Source organism: Brassica napus, chromosome C8 (assembly GCF_020379485.1).
Source record: "Brassica napus cultivar Da-Ae chromosome C8, Da-Ae, whole genome shotgun sequence".
NCBI lineage: Eukaryota > Viridiplantae > Streptophyta > Magnoliopsida > Brassicales > Brassicaceae > Brassica > Brassica napus.
The window spans coordinates 7,167,408-7,187,463 of NC_063451.1; the positions used below are offsets into that span (position 1 = coordinate 7,167,408).

At 41.7% G+C, this 20,056-nt stretch overlaps 1 non-coding gene across 1 annotated transcript; it reads left to right on the top strand.

Moving 5' to 3' along the window:
• Nucleotides 1–10,775: 10,775 nt before the first annotated feature.
• Nucleotides 10,776–10,882, top strand: LOC125592055. The gene has a single exon (XR_007327905.1). It is a non-coding gene; the product is annotated as a small nucleolar RNA R71 (small nucleolar RNA).
• Nucleotides 10,883–20,056: the final 9,174 nt, after the last annotated feature.

The following is a 20,056-nucleotide window of genomic DNA, read 5'->3' on the forward strand; positions in this document are numbered from 1 at the left end:
AGCAAGGGGACTGGGTTCTACGACGAGCAGAAAAAACAACGGAGAAACTCACCCCAGGGTGGGAAGGACCCTATAAGGTCATCGAGGTGCGGAGAACATGCGCCTACAGGCTGCAAGATAGCAAAGGTAAAATACAACCCAACTGCTGGAACGCCCTGCACCTCAAAGCCTATCATTTTTAATACGGTCTCCGGATAATGATTTCTATACTACTATATACTAATTAAGCATTATGATTTCCTACTCCTATGTATGCTAAACGTCTTCGGGCAAAGCTTATAATAAAATAGTTCCGACTATAAAAGCAGAGGGGAAATTATTATATTTAAAGGGGCATACGAGCTGGATCAAGTCTCCAGAGACCTCCGATCCTGGCCAACCCTCACAAAAAGTGGCATGACCACAGTGTCACGCCCACAAAAAATCAAAACGGGTAAGAGACATAAAGCAGGAATGGGTATGCGCAAGCCTGAGTATGCTGTCAAAACTACCTAAAACCCCTGTGCAGCCTAAGGCGCATCGGGGTCCCCAGAGTACCAATGTAAAAAGTACATGTATTAAAACGCTACGAGCTACACAATACATGGAACACATGGTATATACTCATTTCAAAAGTACTGTGAAATACAGGGAGCAATCTAAATCCTGCTTCTCCAGACGTGGAAAGCAGCGTAAGCCTGGCACTTGGGTCATAACACCCACACAAGCACCCTCTACGCCTGTCAGTGACATCCTGCAGATGTAGAATACAGCATATGAACTCGATAGTGGCCAGCTTCCGAGTGGCATAATGCGAAATCCAAACAGGTACCGGTAGTAGTCTTGCCTAGGAAGGCGGAGTACGGTCCCTGCGAAAAACAAAACATTCTGGGTTCCCAAGGAACTCTGGGTCCTTATGCGAGCCCCCGATCTAAAAAGGAAACCTAAGGTTCCCCAAAACGATTTCGTGTCCTACGCATAAAATCTGAGGAAGAACCTCCAGGTTCCCCCGTAGCCTCCGGGTTCCAATCAAATAATCTCAGGATTTAAAGAAGCACCTCCGGGTTCCTATGTGGCCTCAGGGTTCCAAAGATAAAAGAAGTTAGAACCTCTGTGCAGCCTAGGGCGCATCGGGGTCATTACAACTTCAAAGAACCTCCGGGTTCCAACCAAGCGATCTACGGATCCAAACGTCTGGGTTCCAACATGGCCTCAAAGGCCTAATACGATTCTAGGAAAAAGGATAGAACCCATGTGCAGCCTAGGGCGCATAAGGGTCGTTACATCCCTAAGGGACCTCTGAGTTCCCACACGACCTCAGGGTCCAAATACACCAGGGTCCCGATACGATCTCCGGATCTAAGGGACAAACCATGTATTCTCATATAACCTCCGGGTCCAACCACAGAAACCTCCGGGTTCCAACCAGGATCACCGGATCTAATTAGAGAATCTCCAGATTCCTACATCGCCTCCGGGCCCCAGTCTCGGTCTCAGGACCTAGAGAAAAGACCTCCGGGTCCCAAATAAAAGACCTCGTGGTCCGACAGGAACCTCCGGGTCCCAAACACGATCTAAGGATCCTAAGAGAGCCTTTGTGCATCCATCTCCGGTGATCCCCGGGTCCTCATGCAACCTTCAGGTTACGAGATCATTCTCCAGACTCCAAACAGTCCACATTCTAGCCCGAAAACCTCTTGATTATTAACCTATCTCCTCAGATCCTAACATTCAACCTACGAAAAAAGAGGGATCATAGACTACAAAGTCCCACCTCGATCGAGGAACAGGCGAAAAATATTTTTCGAAAGAAAAAGCATGCAGGAGCGAAGTAACAGCAAGGAGTAAATAAAAGGGTAAAAGATGAAGCATCATTATTCATAAAGTCAAGGAGCGGGCTATAAAGAGCGCCTTTATTCAAAAGAAAGCGACAAAAACCAAAGTCTCAAAAGATAAATCAGAAAGAAGGTCCCTCCAAGAATCGATACCCTATAACAGATCTCGGGGTTGCAGCCTGGGAGAGATCCTCTGATCGATGGTCAAACACTTCAGCTAAAAACAGGTGACGCCGATATTCTTCTTCCGGATTCCAATGGTCTACGCGCTTCTCCAGCCATTCCTTCATAAGCTCCAACCTAGCCGAAGCTCTCACTTGTTGAATTAGTAGGTCCCAGCAAGCCATCATGTCTTGTACCTGGCCACGGAGAAGGAGTGCCTCGCTAGTCAATCTCCGATAAGCATCTGCCAGAAGGTCCCGATTAGGCATAATCTCGGCGCTTGTTGACGAGATAGAAGATAGACCCCCAGCCGATAAAGCGGCCCTCGCTAGTTTTGGTGGAAGAGTATAAGAAAGACGCCGCTTCTGTGCTTTAACCTTCTGATACTCGTCAAAGACAACTGATGCCGGAGACCTTGTCACGTTTCCTAAAACAGAAATATATATATCATGAGAAGCAAACAAAGACAGAGTCTTATCAGATGGAAAGGGAAGGCTTACCCCAAACGCGACTATGACGCAAGGCCTCCCTGCTCACCAAAAAGGTCACCTAGCGGAATCGCCGAGGAATTCCCATTATAAGCTTCACCACTGCTTCTCCAGCGAAGGAAACCGGGCGAGACACATCTGAGAAATCAAGAGCTGAAACGTCAGGATCAAGCTCCCGAAAGGACGGTAAAATTCAAACCTTAGAAGAAAAACTTACCCACGGTGCGCCAAGACGTAGGGTAACCCACTGGGTCCTGAATCTTCACGAACACGTACCGGCTGTTCCAACCATCCCCGAAGGGGTGATTACCTCTGACACCCCTCGAAGGTTCCTCGACCAAAGGGGCGCCGTCACGGGATCGAAGATGGTAGAACCCATCTTTGTTCGCCAAAGGAGCAAAGTAATAAGAGTATAAAATCTCATGCACCCCGATGGAAAATCCATGGAGCTCTCCAAGTACTTGGATAGCCATTTAAGTCCTCCAGGTTAGGGGAGTAAGTTGAGAAGGACAGAAACCGAAGGAAGATGACACTTCGTCTATAAGAGAAGGAATAACACCCCGGAAGCCTGCTTCCAGATACGCTTCATAGATAGTCACCTCACCCACTCCGCCATCCGGAGCGCGTTCGAATTCGGTCGGACTCCTCACCCCCACTGAAGGATGAATCGAGTACTTCCTCCTTATGTTAGCCAGGTCCCCCTCTCGGATCTCGGAACGGGGACCGTCATCAAAGAAACAAGAACGGAGCCTTCTCAGGGGCGCCATCGGAACCGCTTCACTATCAGCCTCCGGAATATTCCCCCAAGATGGAACGGGGGATGAGAAAGGATCGGTAAAAGGACGACGCGGCCTTGCACGACCACCCACGAGCGACGACAGAAATGAGAGTGGCTCGGGATTCATCTTTCTCAGCTAAGAATCAGCGCTAGAGTTGGGTTGAGGCCAGCTAGGAACTATCGTGAATCTCTATTTATATCCGGGTCGCTCCCTTTCCGCGGATCCGAAAAGGAAATAAGGATGTTTCCAAATATCCTGAAGAACCCCTGCTTTAAAGAATAAGCAGCGAAAAGGAAACCCGATCTCTGCAGAAAAAGAGAAAATACTTCCTATAAAATGGAAAATGCACGTTTTTGAAAGAATAAAAAGAGCATCTAGTACGGGCCCCAGCCCCCGGTCTATCCTCTGCATGTCAGTGCACGTAGCTCCTCCTCAGGGAACATCAGAGCTCCAGGCTCCACCGTCTCCAAAGACATCATCAGAAGCCCATAAGCTTTCCATCTTCGACAAGAATCAGCGGACCAAGTAGCACCAGACCCCGGTCTGATATAGATTATAGGGGATACTGATCATCCCCCGGGTTCAGAGTACAGTTCCGACCTGAGTGGAACCCGGGATCGCAAGATTACTGGAGCGATGTCCTGCCTAAGGGAAGCCTGCTGATAATGAGCAACTCCGGTTGACTTGAGTGCACAGGTTATTCCCCGAGTTCGATGACGAAATCGAGCAATAAGGGGCAAATTGTTGGGAAAAATACTCAGGTATTGAATTTCTCCAGACCCCAGGCAGGACACTAGCCTCTGGATCCCCGCTGGAAGGAACCCCAGTTCCCAGGATCCCCGCAAGAAGGAACCCCGGTTCCCCGTTATGGAGTTTTCCGGGCACGGTCCCAGGATCGCCCCCTTCCTCCGGGAAATGGAAAACTTCCGATATTTCCGAATATGGAAGAGTTTAACCTACTTCAACCGACTAAGGCCCGCCTTAGGAAGACTATATAAAGGGAACCTAAACCCTAAAATAAGGGATCGACACTTCGAGACTTAGAGATTAGAGCTAGGCGGCTAGAACTACGGTTCTTACTCAAAACTGTTGTAGTTCCAGCTCTTTGATCTAATAAAACGTCTATTTCTGCTTTCTTACTTGCAAGTCAATACAAATACTTACGAATCTAAGCGTTGTCCATCGTTTTGTGGTACTCACAAAGATCCTACACAAAAATCCCCTAACACCTAGATTGGCTGGCAAACATCATAGTGGTATATAAGAAGAGTGGAAAATGGCAAGTCTGTATAAACTTTAAAGACCTTAACAAATCCTTCATAAAAGATCCTTTCCCTCTGCTTCATATAGACAAGTTGGTTGACGCCACTACGAGACATCAGTTGATAAGCTTCATCGATGCCTTCTCCAGATATAATCAATACACATTCACTCAGACGATGATGAGAAAAATTCCTTCATTACATTGAGATGCATCTACTGCTACAAGCTCATGCCTTTCATCCCGAAGAACGCCAAGCTCAATTTACCAGAGACCGGTAAACATGATGTTTGTAGAGCCAATTGGCCAGACTATGGAGGTCTACATAGAAGATATGCTCTTGAAATCATTAGACTCAGAGAATCACATTTCTCATATGTAGCAGACATATTATCCACTGAGGAAATACATCATGAAACTCAATCCTTCCAAATGTTCGTTTGGGGTGAGTTTGAGAATTTTTTTGGATTATATAGATAGTCACACACAATGGCATCGAGGCCAACCCTAGCAGATTAGAACAATCTGTTCACTTATCTCACCACGAATCCCTAAGGAAGTCCACAAACTCACTTACATGCAGGATGATTGTCTTGAGCATATTCATATCATGGTTATCTAACAAATCTCACGATTACTTTGAAGCCCAGAAAAATCCAAAAGACTTTATCTTTGATAAAAAATATGAAGATGCTCTCATAATGCTAGAGGATTATCTTACTACGCCTGCCCTGCTATCAAATACCAAATACATAGAATAATTTGTTTCTCTTCTTAACAGAATCTAAGCATGCAGTGATTGTCGTCTTGGTGCAAGAGTAACTAAGCAGTCAATACCCCATGTACTACGTTAGTAAATCACTCATGGATTCAGAAACACGACACATTCAATTAAAGAAGTTGGCTCTGACTTTAGTGGTAGCAGCCATGAAGTTACGACCTTACTTCCAAGCTCATCCGATTATAGTAACATTATTATCTATCAAAGAAATACTAAAGAAGCCAGAAGTATCAGGACATTGGCCAATTGGGCAACAGAACTCGGAGATTGTGATGTAATATTCAGACTCTTCATAGCCATTAAGTAATAGGTGCTAGCCAATTTTGTTGCCTAACTTACTCCACCCATTCTCCCTATAGTGGAGGAAAAGGTAAAAAATACGAAAACAAATTAATTACGAGAACGCAAACTCTACGTGGAAGGATTTAGCAACATGAGAGGAGCAGATGTAGATATAGTACTCATCTTACGTGCACGAGACACTGCCCCCGAAGCAGTAAGATGCAACTTCGAAGGTATAACAATGAAAGTGAATATGAAATTTGATAGCTTGACTCAACCTGGCAAACAAATGGGACAAGAGAACCTATAGGTGTTTAGTGGCTCGTTGTTGATAGTCAGTCAAACACAAGGAGGATAAGAGGATAAGGACGCAAGAATGGTGATATTAGGAGTTTTCAAAGTTTTTAAGACAAATGTTGTAGTATAGTGATTGTCGAACCAGTTCTGAGGGATATCAAAGCACTGAGAATGCAAGTACTCACTTAATCTAAGTGCAATCAATGATTTAGATGGGTTTTAAGCTATGACTAAAACTAGAAAGCAATAACAGAATGATACTTTCTTGACTAAGGAAAAAGAGAACTCATGGGCATAGGGATTAGACCTTGGGTGATCAAGTATCGAACTAAAGATGGCAAATGATCAATCAAACTATCAACCTTAAGCCTAGACACAATTCTAAGCAAGCTCTATGTCTAGATGAATGCTCATTTGCTAACATATCTCAAACATCAAATGTCTTTGGTTGAATAATATGAAAACAATCATTACTAACAAGTCTATTAGCTATCTTAGCATCTTTAACAACAAATGTCTTTGGCAAAGTATACTAAAAGCTTAGGAGAATTATCTCAGGCATTTCATCAAACACCTTTCGGGTGGGAAATGCCTATTGATCAACTTTTGAGTGGCCAACTCAGAAGATGCATTAGGAATACTCTACTAGCAAGGGACAAGAATGATCTACACTAAAACATCCTAGAACTAACCTAATCACCCTTAATCTCCCTAACCCATGAATTCAAAAGGTGATTACTCACTAATCTCCATGATTCCTCTTAAACCCATATTGGATTTCAGATTAATCATGTAGAGAAATATATAAGAAATCAACAAGAACACAAGAACATAACAATCAAAATCCAAGAGATGAACTTCTCAAGAGAGTTTTTGTGTATTTCTCAATAGATCAAAAGATAATCTCCTCCTGGTGGCTTACAGAGTATTAAAACATAGGTTTAGAAAATAAAAACGTGCATCATGAAATGACCAAAAGGCCCTTAAGTAAAATAGAAAACAGACCCAATAATAGACGCGGAGCGACCTCGGCATGTCGCTCCGAGAGGTCGCTCTGGCCTTCGGGAGCGACCTCAGTGGGTCGCTCTGAGAGGTCGCTCCGGGCTTCGCTTCGTGTCGTCTCGCCATAGAGACGCGAGCGACCTCGGGGTGTCGCTTTGGGAGGTCGCTCCGAGAGGGGTGTGAGATGCGAGTGACCTCGGCGCGTCGCTCTGGACTGGTCGCTGTGGTGAGCTGGAGCGACTTCGCCTTGTCGCTCTAGGAGGTCGCTCCGAAGCGTATAGGGCGAGCGAGTTCATGGCGTCGCTCCGGTAGGTCGCTCTGGCTGGAGTGACTTGAGATAGTCACTCTGGGCTGGTCGCTCCAGGCAGTGCTCGTCCAAAGATCACCCTAATCACCTCCTTTGAGCTCCAAATGCACCCAAGTGTCTCCAGGAACTCCATGTGGTACTCCAATACCTGATAGAGACATATGTATGCAAAATGCAACCTAGATATGGCTTAATCCTAATCTATATGATGAAAATGCACATGAATAAATGGATAAAACACTGTGAATATGCAAGATATCAACTCCCCCAAACTTATTCTTTTACTTGTCCTCAAGTAAACTTTCTAGAACTCATAGGGAGAGAGATTTGAAGGTGGGAGCTCATAGCCAAAAGAAACACACAAAGCACTCAAATCAACATTTAAATTCAGCATTAGTACACCCTCTCTTATTATACTCTAGCTTCTCTAGACCTATCTGAACTCTTTTCATCCCTACACTCATCATCATGCATTCACACATGCAAATCAGCTAACTCTTAAGTTCATTAAGCATAGCATCAAGTGAATTCTTGTAAATGGTCAATTGGTCCAAATCATTTGGTTGAGTAAGGGAAGGTTTTTATTCAAATGATTCAAGAGGTTCAAAACATATGATCTTTAAGGTGGTTTACTCTCGAAACAAATAGCCTTGACATTGCACATAATATATCTAAGAAAGTGACCAACTCATGCATACAATGCTCAATCTCCATTGTTCTACCCTTTTCCCAAACATACAAATCACACAATCATTTCCCAATGTCAAAACCAACTCACACCTCTCACCAAAAGATCCTAAGAACATCAACTCTTTCTCTTTGAAATCTACAAGGGATTTTTCACAACCTCAAAACATTTTTTAGCTCCTAACAACTTTGCTAGCCCCCTTTTTCATTCTTTTTTTTTTTTTTTTTTTTTTTTTTTTTTTTTTTTTTTTTTTTTTTTAGATGGGGGCCAAGACTTTTCATAACTTGAGCTAGAGGTTTTTCTACCTATCCCAATAAGACAATTCACTTAAACACAAAGAGTCATTTCTTTTCCTTTTTCATTGCTCCCAAATCATAATCACAACACTCACCCCCCCCCCACCTATAGCTAGACAATAGAATGTCCAATCTAGCAAGAATGAAGATCAAGCATTGTCGTTCCCGATACTCTCAACATTATGCACATGTAAGACTTTCTGGAGAAGGCCTCACTCATCAAACAATGAAAGCTTAAAAGGAGGGAAGGGTTTTGGGAGTGGTCTACCACTAGAGTTTGTCAAAATAAGATTGGCATAAAGGATGTGACAACTCAAGTGTGTATAGCCATGACTCAGTACACAAGGGACCATGAGCAAGAAGCATTAAGTTCATTCAGTTCAAATAGGGTTTGTAGTTGGCTTCAAAGACTGAGTTTCAGCAATCAACAAGTTTCAGGAAGATTTTTCAAGGCTCGAAACATACAAGTCTTTTTGAGAGGTGCAAAAGCTACTCAGGTGCAACGTAGTGTTCTTTACAAGGCGTTTAAAATCATTGCTCCCAATACAAGTGAATGCAACCTATATGCTCTAGACTCTCCTAGAAATGCAAATGATGCAAACTAAATGAATTTTTTTTTTTTTATATATGCAAATAGGTATGCAATGCATGACTCAATGAAACAACATCAAAGCAAACATGATCAAATACTTGGTACCTCCCCCAAACTTAAATGACACAGTCTCTGTGTTGTCAAGTAGAGAGAGATACCCAAAAGAGAAAGCTAATATGCAAAAATGAAATGGTATATACAAGGAAAGTAGTGGGTTACCTTCTATGGAGAATGAGTAGAGGGAGATGCCCCCTCCTCGTCGTCCTCAGGTGGTAACTCTTCAAGGTGCTCATCAGTAAGAGTGCCCATCTCTTCAATGTAGAAGGCTTGTCCGAACACAGTTGGTTTCTTCATTTTCTCCTTGATGTCAAAGTGTAGAACATGCCCTTTACCCAAATGGAGATCAATCGTGCCCTCTTTCACCTTAACAATTGCTCCTGCTGTAGCTAAGAATGGCCTTCCAAGAATCAATGGGTCTTGAGCCTCCTCACCCATCTCAAGCACCACAAAATCTGTAGGTATCTCATATTTTCCAATCTTCACAGGTAGGTCCTCTAAGATGCCCACAGGGTACTTCACTGAACGATCAGCTAACACCAGAGAGAGTTTACACTTCTTGTACTGAGTGAATCCAAGCTTCTTTGCAACAGACAAAGGCATCACGCTGACACTAGCTCCCAAATCGCAGAGACATTTCTCAAATATCATAGGTCCAAGAGCACAAGGTAGTGTGAAGCATCCTGGATCCTCTAACTTCTCTGGAACATCAAGCCTTTGGATGATGGCACTGCACTCATGGGTAAGAATCATCATGCTTTCCATTTCCTTTTTCTTTGCAGCTACAACATCTTTCAGGAACTTGTTGTATTGAGGAATCAACATGAAAGCATCGATGATGGGCATTGCAACCTGAGCTTCACTCATTTGCTTGTCAAACAAAGCCTTGTACTTCTCTAGCAGCTGCCTCTTGAACCTACCAGGGAATGGTAGTTTGGGTTCATAGGGAGGAGGAACAAAAGAATTCTCACTTGCTGGAGCAAGAACTTCACCATCCTTCACTGTTTTCTTCTCTTCCCCAACCTTTCCTTTACCCTTGGCTTCCACAATCTTCTCCAAGATTTCATCATTGATTTTCTCATCAACAATCACCACTTCATCATCTAAGTTGATGGCCACCTCCTCACCTAGTTTCTCAGCATCCCTGGTGAGGGTTGTAGGAGGTAAATGCTTACCACTCCTAAGGGTGATAGCTTTGGCCTCCTTGGGGTTTTGGTCAGATTTTCCAGGTAGAGATCCTTGCTGGCGAGTCTGGTGAGTGTTCATGGAAGCAAACTGATTCTCTAAATTCTTGACTGTAGAAGCAAGATGTGAGAACTTGTTGTTGAGCTCATTGTAGCTCCCATCAATCTTGGAATGAAGGTTTTTCAACTCATATCCAACATGCTTCTCACTTCTAGTCTGAGACTCCAAGATTTGTTTCAGGAGGGTGTCAGTGCTGCTCTCTTGAGGAGCAGAGGAACCAGATGAGGGGTTTTGCTGAGGTTGATAGCTGCCTTGCTGGTTGTTTCGAGGCGGATAACCAATTTGTTGGTTGTTGGGGTAGGATTTCTGTTGGTAGTTGTTGTACTGAAAGTTGGGCTCTTTTTTGTACCAGCTACCATTGTTGTTGATGAAACACAGCTCTTCCTGACCTTCCAAACCCTCAACCTCATGGACAACAGGTGGTGTCTCTTGACTTGGGTTACCAACAAAGTGCAGCTGCTCTTGTGTGGCTTTATCATCAAGGAGGATGTCTATCTTATCCTGTAGGGCTTTCAACTCCTTCCTCGTCTGCTTATCATCTGTTCGGTTGTTTCTGTCGTGGTCTCCACTGTAGACTGCATCACTCTTTACCATGTTGTCAACCAGCTCCTCTGCATCTTCCTCAGTTCTCCCCAAGAAGAACCCATTGCTAGCTGTATCCAGTCTGGCCCTGTACTTAGGAAGAGCACCACGGTAGAATGTGCTCAGCAAGCTCTCCTTAGAGAAACCATGGTGTGGGCATTGAGCTTGGTAGCCCTTGAATCTCTCCCAGGCTTCACTGAAGCCTTCCAAGTTCTTCTGTTGGAAACTGGAGATCTCATTTCTCAGCTTAGCAGTTCTTGAGGATGAGAAGAATTTCTCCAAGAATGCTCTCTTGCACTCATCCCAAGTAGTGATAGAGTCGATGGGTAGAGACTTCTCCCACTGGCGTGCCTTATCCCCCAAAGAGAAAGGGAATAACTTCAACTTTAAGGCATCCTCTCACACACCATTGGTTTTTGACAACCCACAGTAGCTGTCGAACCTGTCCAAGTGATCGAATGGGTCCTCTAAAGCCAAGCCATGATATTTGTTGTTCTCGATCACGTTGAGGAGTCCTGACTTGACCTCAAAGTTGTTGGCTGCCACAGCCGGTGCTCGGATTCCTAGTCTATGACCAAGAATGTTGGGCCGGTCATAAGTACCAATGGGTCGAGCTGCCCGCGGTTGGTGTTCTGCCCCTTGCGGTGGATCTGCCATATCAATATCCAATCGCTGCAAGTGGGCTTGTTGTTCTTCTTCTCTTCTAGCTCGAACACACTCCCTCTCTAAAGCTCTGATGTCTGCTACTATTGGAACTAGGTTTGTTGGACCCCTGCTCCTCAAGTTCATACACCTGAAAGTTAAAGGTAGGTGAAGAAGAAGAATCAGTAACAAAAGAAAATAAAAATGACTTAGTCTCAAGTAAGTGACTAAATCTCAATGTTCAAATCTACTCAGAATTTGGCAACGGCGCCAATTTGATATTAGGAGTTTTCAAGGCTCCTAAGACAAATGTTGTAGTATAGTGATTGTCGAACCAGTTCTGAGGGATATCAAAGCACTGAGAATGCAAGTACTCACTTAATCTAAGTGCAATCAATGATTTAGATGGGTTTTAAGCTATGACTAAAACTAGAAAGCAATAACAGAATGATACTTTCTTGACTAAGGAAAAAGAGAACTCATGGGCATAGGGATTAGACCTTGGGTGATCAAGTATCGAACTAAAGATGGCAAATGATCAATCAAACTATCAACCTTAAGCCTAGACACAATTCTAAGCAAGCTCTATGTCTAGATGAATGCTCATTTGCTAACATATCTCAAACATCAAATGTCTTTGGTTGAATAATATGAAAGCAATCATTACTAACAAGTGTATTAGCTATCTTAGCATCTTTAACAACAAATGTTTTTGGCAAAGTATACTAAAAGCTTAGGAGAATTGTCTCAGGCATTTCATCAAACACCTTTCGGGTGGGAAATGTCTATTGATCAACTTTTGAGTGGCCAACTCAGAAGATGCATTAGGAATACTCTACTAGCAAGGGACAAGAATGATCTACACTAAAACATCCTAGAACTAACCTAATCACCCTTAATCTCCCTAACCCATGAATTCAAAAGGTGATTACTCACTAATCTCCATGATTCCTCTTAAACCCATATTGGATTTCAGATTAATCATGTAGAGAAATATATAAGAAATTAACAAGAACACAAGAACATAACAATCAAAATCCAAGAGATGAACTTCTCAAGAGAGTTTTTGTGTATTTCTCAATAGATCAAAAGATAATCTCCTCCTGGTGGCTTACAGAGTATTAAAACATAGGTTTAGAAAATAAAAACGTGCATCATGAAATGACCAAAAGGCCCTTAAGTAAAATAGAAAATCGACCCAATAATAGACGCGGAGCGACCTCGGCATGTCGCTCCGAGAGGTCGCTCTGGCCTTCGGGAGCGACCTCAGTGGGTCGCTCTGAGAGGTCGCTCCGGGCTTCGCTTCGTGTCGTCTCGCCATAGAGACGCGAGCGACCTCGGGGTGTCGCTTTGGGAGGTCGCTCCGAGAGGGGTGTGAGATGCGAGTGACCTCGGCGCGTCGCTCTGGACTGGTCGCTGTGGTGAGCTGGAGCGACTTCGCCTTGTCGCTCTAGGAGGTCGCTCCGATGCGTATAGGGCGAGCGAGTTCATGGCGTCGCTCCGGTAGGTCGCTCTGGCTGGAGTGACTTGAGATAGTCGCTCTGGGCTGGTCGCTCCAGGCAGTGCTCGTCTAAAGATCACTCTAATCACCTCCTTTGAGCTCCAAATGCACCCAAGTGTCTCCAGGAAATCCATGTGGTACTCCAATACCTGATAAAGACATATGTATGCAAAATGCAACCTAGATATGGCTTAATCCTAATCTATATGATGAAAATGCACATGAATAAATGGATAAAACACTGTGAATATGCAAGATATCAAATGGCCAAATATTTTGTAACAATTTTTGAAAGTTTTTTGGATATTTTAAACAAATCATGCATAAAACATATTCAACCATTAATAGAAAAGAAGATGAAATGATGGATTATATATTCTGTAGAATGTATAACATAAAGATGTTAGTTGAATGTATATTCAAACGTCGTGAAATACATGACAAACTTTAGGAGATATGTTTTTTACAAATTTCATAACATAGACAAAATAGAAGATTGCATTTTCTGGTATATTATAGCAAAATACGTAGATTGCATATTTTGAAGCTGGTTGATTGGTGTGTAATCAGCTGAATTCATATTTTACTGAGTTGATTACACACCATTCTACCTATCCAAATTGGTAGAATAATATTCTGAGGTTGTAGAATATAAAATTTATTTTTATTTTAGCTACAAGTTTGACCATAACTATCTTTTTAAGAAAATCTTATTTTATTTATAACATTCATTGTAATTTTAATTTTTACTAATCAAAACTATAAGGATAATAAAATCCAAAATAAGTAAAATGAAATTTTATTATATAAAGATAATAGTAAATTTTTTATCTCTTTTTGAAAAAACACATAAAATCAGATCTTGCGGAATTTTTTTAATATATTATTTTATTTTTCATTACTAAATAATAAAATTGCGGTTGTCTTTTTGACATATCTACCAATATATTCAAGGAAACCTTAGCAGTAAGACTAAAATTTATGATATTAAGGCAACAGTATTTTTTTCTTTTTTCTAGGAAAAAATCTTTATAAAATTTTAGATCTTTAAGAATTGTTTTTCAAAATTATTAGTCTACTTTTCTCTACCAAATAATAATTTTACTATCTTTCTCAAAAAATAATAATAATTCCACTACGTGGGAGGATCCTCACCTTTCGCAAATAAATATCCAAATAATTTTTAATTTACTGTTAATTTTTTATTTAAAATTAAAATATTAAATTAAATAAAAATTTAAATTAATATCATAAATTACATAACTTCAATATCCATATTGATAATTGATGTATTATATTATTCTCACCTTTTTTATTTAGGGAGTGTATATTTGGAATCAAAATCTTACCTTGATTAATATTTAAAGTATCATTAGGAAACTTGGATTTGTAATAAAGCATTTCTTATAGTTTTGGACTGAAAAGTGCAGTTTTGGACTGAAAATAATTTCAATGGTATTGAAGACATTAGAAATAGTTACAACTCCTAACTATCATCTATGGAAGGGCAAGATGGAAGATCTGCTCTCTGTTAAAGAATTCCATGTTCTAGTCTTCGAGGAGAAGAAACCTGAGAAGAAGACGGATGAAGAGTGGAAGTTGCTGCATCACCAAGTGTGTGGGCTGATAAGGCAGTGGGTAGATGATAATGTTTTTCATCATATTGAGATTGAGACAGATGCTCGTTCTTTGTGGAAGAAGCTGGAGCAGTTATATGCTAGGATGACCAGAAATAATAAGATTTACATGATCAAGAAGTTGATTGAGCTGAGGTATCAGGAGGGAACTCCGATGAAGGATCACTTCAATGCGTTTCAGGGATCGCTCAACAAGTTGTCTGATATGGGTATCAAGTTTGATGATGAGATTCACGGTCTGTGGCTTCTCAGTACTTTACCGGATTCTTGCGAGGTTTTCACGATGTCTCTTTGTAACTCCGCGTCGGAAGGTGTTATTTTGACGGATTCAGTGAAGAACAGTGTTCTTAATGAAGAAGCAAGAAGACAGTCGAATGCTAGCAGATCGCGTTTAGATGTTTTTGTTAGTGAGTCAAGGAGAAGAAGTTCAAGTAGAGATTCTAAGAAGGACAAGAACAGGAGCAGGAGCAAATCTAATAAATTTGCAAATATGGAGTGCTATTTTTGTCACAAGAAAGGACACATGAAGAATGATTGCTGGAAGTTGAAAAACAAGCAGCAAGGTAATCAAGAAGAAAAGGTGGATCGGGTGACTGTCACCGAAGATCAGTTTCTTATTCTTCTTGAGGGTGATGCCATTAATGTCGCATGCCAACACACCAGTTGGGTGATTGATAGTGGAGCTACTACTCATGAAACAACACAGTGGGATTTGTTTTCTACCTATACTACGGGTAATTATGGTTCCGTGAAGTTGGGAAATGATGCGATGGCTCAGGTTGCTGGCATTGGCGATATATGCTTGGAGACTAGTCTTGGGACTAGGTTGGTGCTTAACGTTGTTAAGCATGTTCCTGATATTAGGATGAATCTGATATCGACGGAAAGACTTGATGATGAGGGTTATTTCAGTTTGCACGGTGGTTGTCAATGGAAGCTCTCTCGCGGTTCTTTGATTGTGGCTCGAGGTGAGAAGTTTTCATCCTTCTATTGGATGAAGGCTAAGGTCTCCAAAGACGCTGTTAATGCGGTGGAGAATGGTGGTGCCATGGAGTTTTGGCATAAGAGACTCGGTCACATGAGTGAGAAAGGAATGTATGTGTTGTCTAAGAATGAGATGATTCCATGAATCTCTGGTTTGCACCTGCAGAAGTGTTCGCATTGCTTTGCGGGAAAACAACACAGGGTATCTTTCACGTCTTCTGCGCCTTCTAGGAAACCCGAGGTACTGAATTTGGTACATTCAGATGTGTGTGGTCCAATGAGGACAAGATCTCTTGGCGGCACATCATATTTTGTGACTTTCATTGATGGTCATTGAAGAAAGTTGTGGGTATTTCCTATGAGGACGAAAGATCAGGTGCTGGGATATTTCAAACATTTTGTGACATTGGTTGAGAGACAAACAGGGAAGAAGCTGAACTGTATCCACAGTGATAATGGTGGAGAGTATTCTGGCCATTTGATGCTTATTGCAAAGAGCATTGAATAAGGCATCAGTTCACGCCACCTAAGAGTCCACAGTTGGATGGATTAGCTGAAAGGATGAACAGAATGATTGTCGAGAGGATGAGATGTTTGATCTCACAGTCAGGCTTATCGATGACTTTCTGGGGAGAAGCTTTGAACACGGTGGTTCATGTGCTGAATTTGTCACCGAGTGTTCCATTGGATGGTGATATTCCAGAGAGGGTTTGGACTGGTAAGGATGTTTCTTACAGACACTTGAGGGTCTTTGAGTATAAGGCATTCGTTCATATTCCCAAAGATGAGAGATTGAAGCTTGAGATGAAATCACGGTAGTGTGTGTTCATCGGTTATGGTTAGGATGAGTTCGGGTACATATTTTATGATCCCATTGAGAGGAAGCTCGTAAAGAGCAGAGATGTTGTGTTCATGGAAGATCAAACGATAAAGGACATTGACAAGCCCAGAAATCCAACTCAGGTTTTTGAGGGTTTGATCGAGATACAGAGGCTACTCCTTCTACATCGGTCCACGGTGAGGTTGAGGTTGTTCAGGATAATACACCCAATGCAGATGCTCCCACACACGAAGACGGTAGTGGTGATCATGGTGACGATCATGGTGAGACACCAGCTGCTGAGAACCAACTTACTGTTGTTAGAAGATCCGCGAGAGGTCTTAAACCATCGACAAGGTATGATCCTAGTGAGTATGTATTACTTACTGATGGAGGAGAGTCTGAAAGCTATGATGAAGCTTTGGAGGATGAACAAAAAGATATGTGGTTTGGTGACATGGATGAGGAGATGGATTCTTTTGAGGAGAACCATACTTTTGAGTTAGTGGAATTGGCTAAAAGCATGAAGGCTTTGCTTAATAAGTGGGTGTACAGAATTAAGCATGAGGTTACAAATTTTCCACCTCGATACAAGGCTAGATTGGTTGTGAAAGGCTACATCCCAAAGAAGGGGATTGATTATGATGAAATCTTTTCTGCTGTTGTGAAGATGTCATCCATTCGGGTTGTGCTTGGATTAGCAGTGAGCCTTGATCTAGAGGTTGAGCAAATGGATGTGAAGACTGCTTTCCTTCATGGTGATTTGGAGGAAGAGATCTACATAGAACAACTGGAAGGCTATGTGAAAAAAAGCAAAGAAAATTTGGTTTGTCGCTTGGAGAAAAGCCTTTATGGATTGAAGCAAGCACCGAGGCCGTAGTACATGAAGTTCAAGTCTGTTATAGGGGAGCATGGTTATGCAGAGACTGATTCAGACCATTGTGTATTTGTGAAGGTGTTTGGTGAGGATGATTTTATCATCTTGTTGTTGTATGTCGATGACATGTTGATTGTGGACAAGAACAGGGACAAAATTTAGGAGCTGAAAAGTCAGCTAAGTGAGTCCTTTGCGATGAAAGATATAGATCCATCGAAACCGATTCTCGGTATGAGAATTTTTCGAGATAGAGGTGAGAATCTAATTCACTTATCTCAGGTGAAGTACATTGAAAAAGTACTTAAACGGTTTCACATGGACAAGACTAAAGTGTTGAGTACTCCTCTTGCTCCACACTTAATACTGAGCAGTCAACAAAGTCTGAAGATATGGCAAAGGTCCATATGCTTCTACAGTGGATAGTTTGATGTATGTCATGGTCTGTACAAGACCAGATTTAGCCTACGCCATTGGAGTTGTCAGCAGGTTTCTCTCCAATCCTGGAAGAGAACATTGGAATTCTGTGAGGTGGATTTTGAGATATCTCTGAGGGACTTCTGACCTGGAGATTACATTTGGGGGTAACAAGCATTTGCTTGTCAGTTACACTGATTTTGACATGTCTGGAGATGTTGATTCTAGCAAGTCTACTTCGGGTTATTTGGTAACATTTGCGGGTGGAGCTGTGGCATGGCAGTCGAGGCTGCAAAAGTGCGTTGCAGTATCTACCACTGAGGCAGAGTTCATTGCTGCAACTAAAGCTTGTAAAGAGTTGTTGTGGATGAAGAACTTCTGTGAAGAGAACGGTTTCAAGTAAGAAAAGTATGTGTTGCTTTGTGATAGTCAAAGCGCCATTTGTCTCGGAAAGAATTCTACATTTCATTCGAAATCAAAACACATTTAGAGGAGGTATCATTGGGTACGAGATGTGGTTGCATCTAAGGAAGTGGAACTTGAGAAAGTTCATACGGATGATATTGGGGATGATATGATGACAAAGTCTTTACTGAGGGGAAAGCTTGAAGTATGCCGAGGGATAGCCGGAATGGCTGTTTCCTCCACCTAGTCGGAGGAGGAGTTTGTTGGATTCCTTCTAGATGGAGGAAACACATTGGGTTTGGTTGGTAATAACCAAACTTGGAAATTGGGCCATTGGTATTAGTCTATATGATTAGTATTGGGCCTTGGGGGTTAGTGAGACACTATACAAAGTCTCTTAACCTAATTTGTGTGGTTAAAAGAGAGAAAGACTTGGCACAAGAAAGAATTGTGCTTAAGAAGACTCATTCGACAAAAGAGAGAAAATGAGAGAAGAAGACAGATTTCGTCTGGGTTTTTCAAGGCAGATTTGGAAGGTCAACCGGATCTTGTCTGGGCTGATATTTTGTGGGAAGCTTCTTCGGTCAGTGGGGTCAACGGTTGGATCTCCTGTTGTCTGGGTTTTACTGAAACTGGTCTTCATAGTTCTTCAACATTGATGTCTTGAGTGTTTGGTAATCCGACGGTTGGATCTTCTCTGATTGAGCTGAAATTTGGCAGAGGTGTTGTTGACTTGTTCATCTTGGATTTGAATGGTGGGATTAGTCTCTGGTTGCCGGAATCCTAGTGAGCTGAGGTCATCTTTTGGCTGTATGTTTTGAAGCTCTTATTGTTGCTCTCTTGTTGTTGTTGTTCTTGTGTTGGAAATAGTTCTTTGTAGCTAGAGTCACTGTTCTGTTCAGGGTGTTGAATAGGAAGGACGTGTTTGTACTCATACCCATTTATATAGTGGATTTTTTAGTGAACTACGGTCCCGTTGGGTTTCCTTCTCACATCGTGCAGGTTTTCCAACGTAAAAATTGCTTGTCTTATTTAGTTATTGTTTATTGTATATCATTCCATCGTCGAAGTATTTTCCTCACAGGTTCACACAAGGTCAAGGGAACACGACCATTACATTCTGCAGCGCCTCATGCCCATTTCCCCAACAAGGCCTTGATAAACTGCTCCGAAAACGGAATCCCAAGGAAAGCATTGACATATCCAAATCTTGAGATCTCTTTATATTGCTCCGGAGAAGCGTAGCCAACGAGACTGCAAGGAAAAGCCAGAACGAAGACGCAATATATTCTTCTCGAGAGAACATAACAAGGAGCAAACTAGCGATGGTGGAGACTTATACAACTGAAGCGGAAAAGTACTGGTAGATGAATCACCTATGCCGAAATGAAAACGCCCAGATCTTCAACAATAACAAAACAAAAAAGTAGCAAGATACAGACTTGAAAGGCATGAACAATCTTTTGTGTCTACAAGCAGAAACCCGGAACCAAAAACAGAGAAATTCAAGTCTATGCCAAGTTAGAAACAAGGACAAACCCCCGTTTTAAACACCGTCTCCTTTCTGATTAGGTTATCAAACTAAGAGATCTTTAGATTTCACCATTAAAACAAGAAAAAGATTCCCACCGTAGTAGGAGACAAAACTTAAACAAGACATATGTTAAAAGAATCACACCGAAAAGATTTACAAACATGAGAACACTACTGGACCTGAAAATGTGAAAATCTGAAAGGTTTTTGTTGAAGAGAGAAAATTAAGAGTTTAGGGGAGAAAAAGAAGATAAGGTTTATTTTATGTTTTGATTTTATTTTAATATTATAGATGTATCACTATTACAAAACTAATAAACTAAACATAATATAAATGTAAAACTAATCAAATTATTTATTAAAATTAAAAATTCAACATAAAATATAGAATTTTATAGAGAATATGAAAAATAGCAAAATCAATTTACAAAATAATAGTACGGTTGTTTGGAATATGTGCCAATACTAGGACAATCTAAAGAACTTTTTGAAGAGGCCCAAACTTGTTAGAAGTTAGGACTGAACTAAATTGAACAGTTGGAGATAAAACCAGCCTTTTGTGCCCCAATTTATGAATCAAAGATGTAGCCCATTTGAAGGCTTTTCTTTG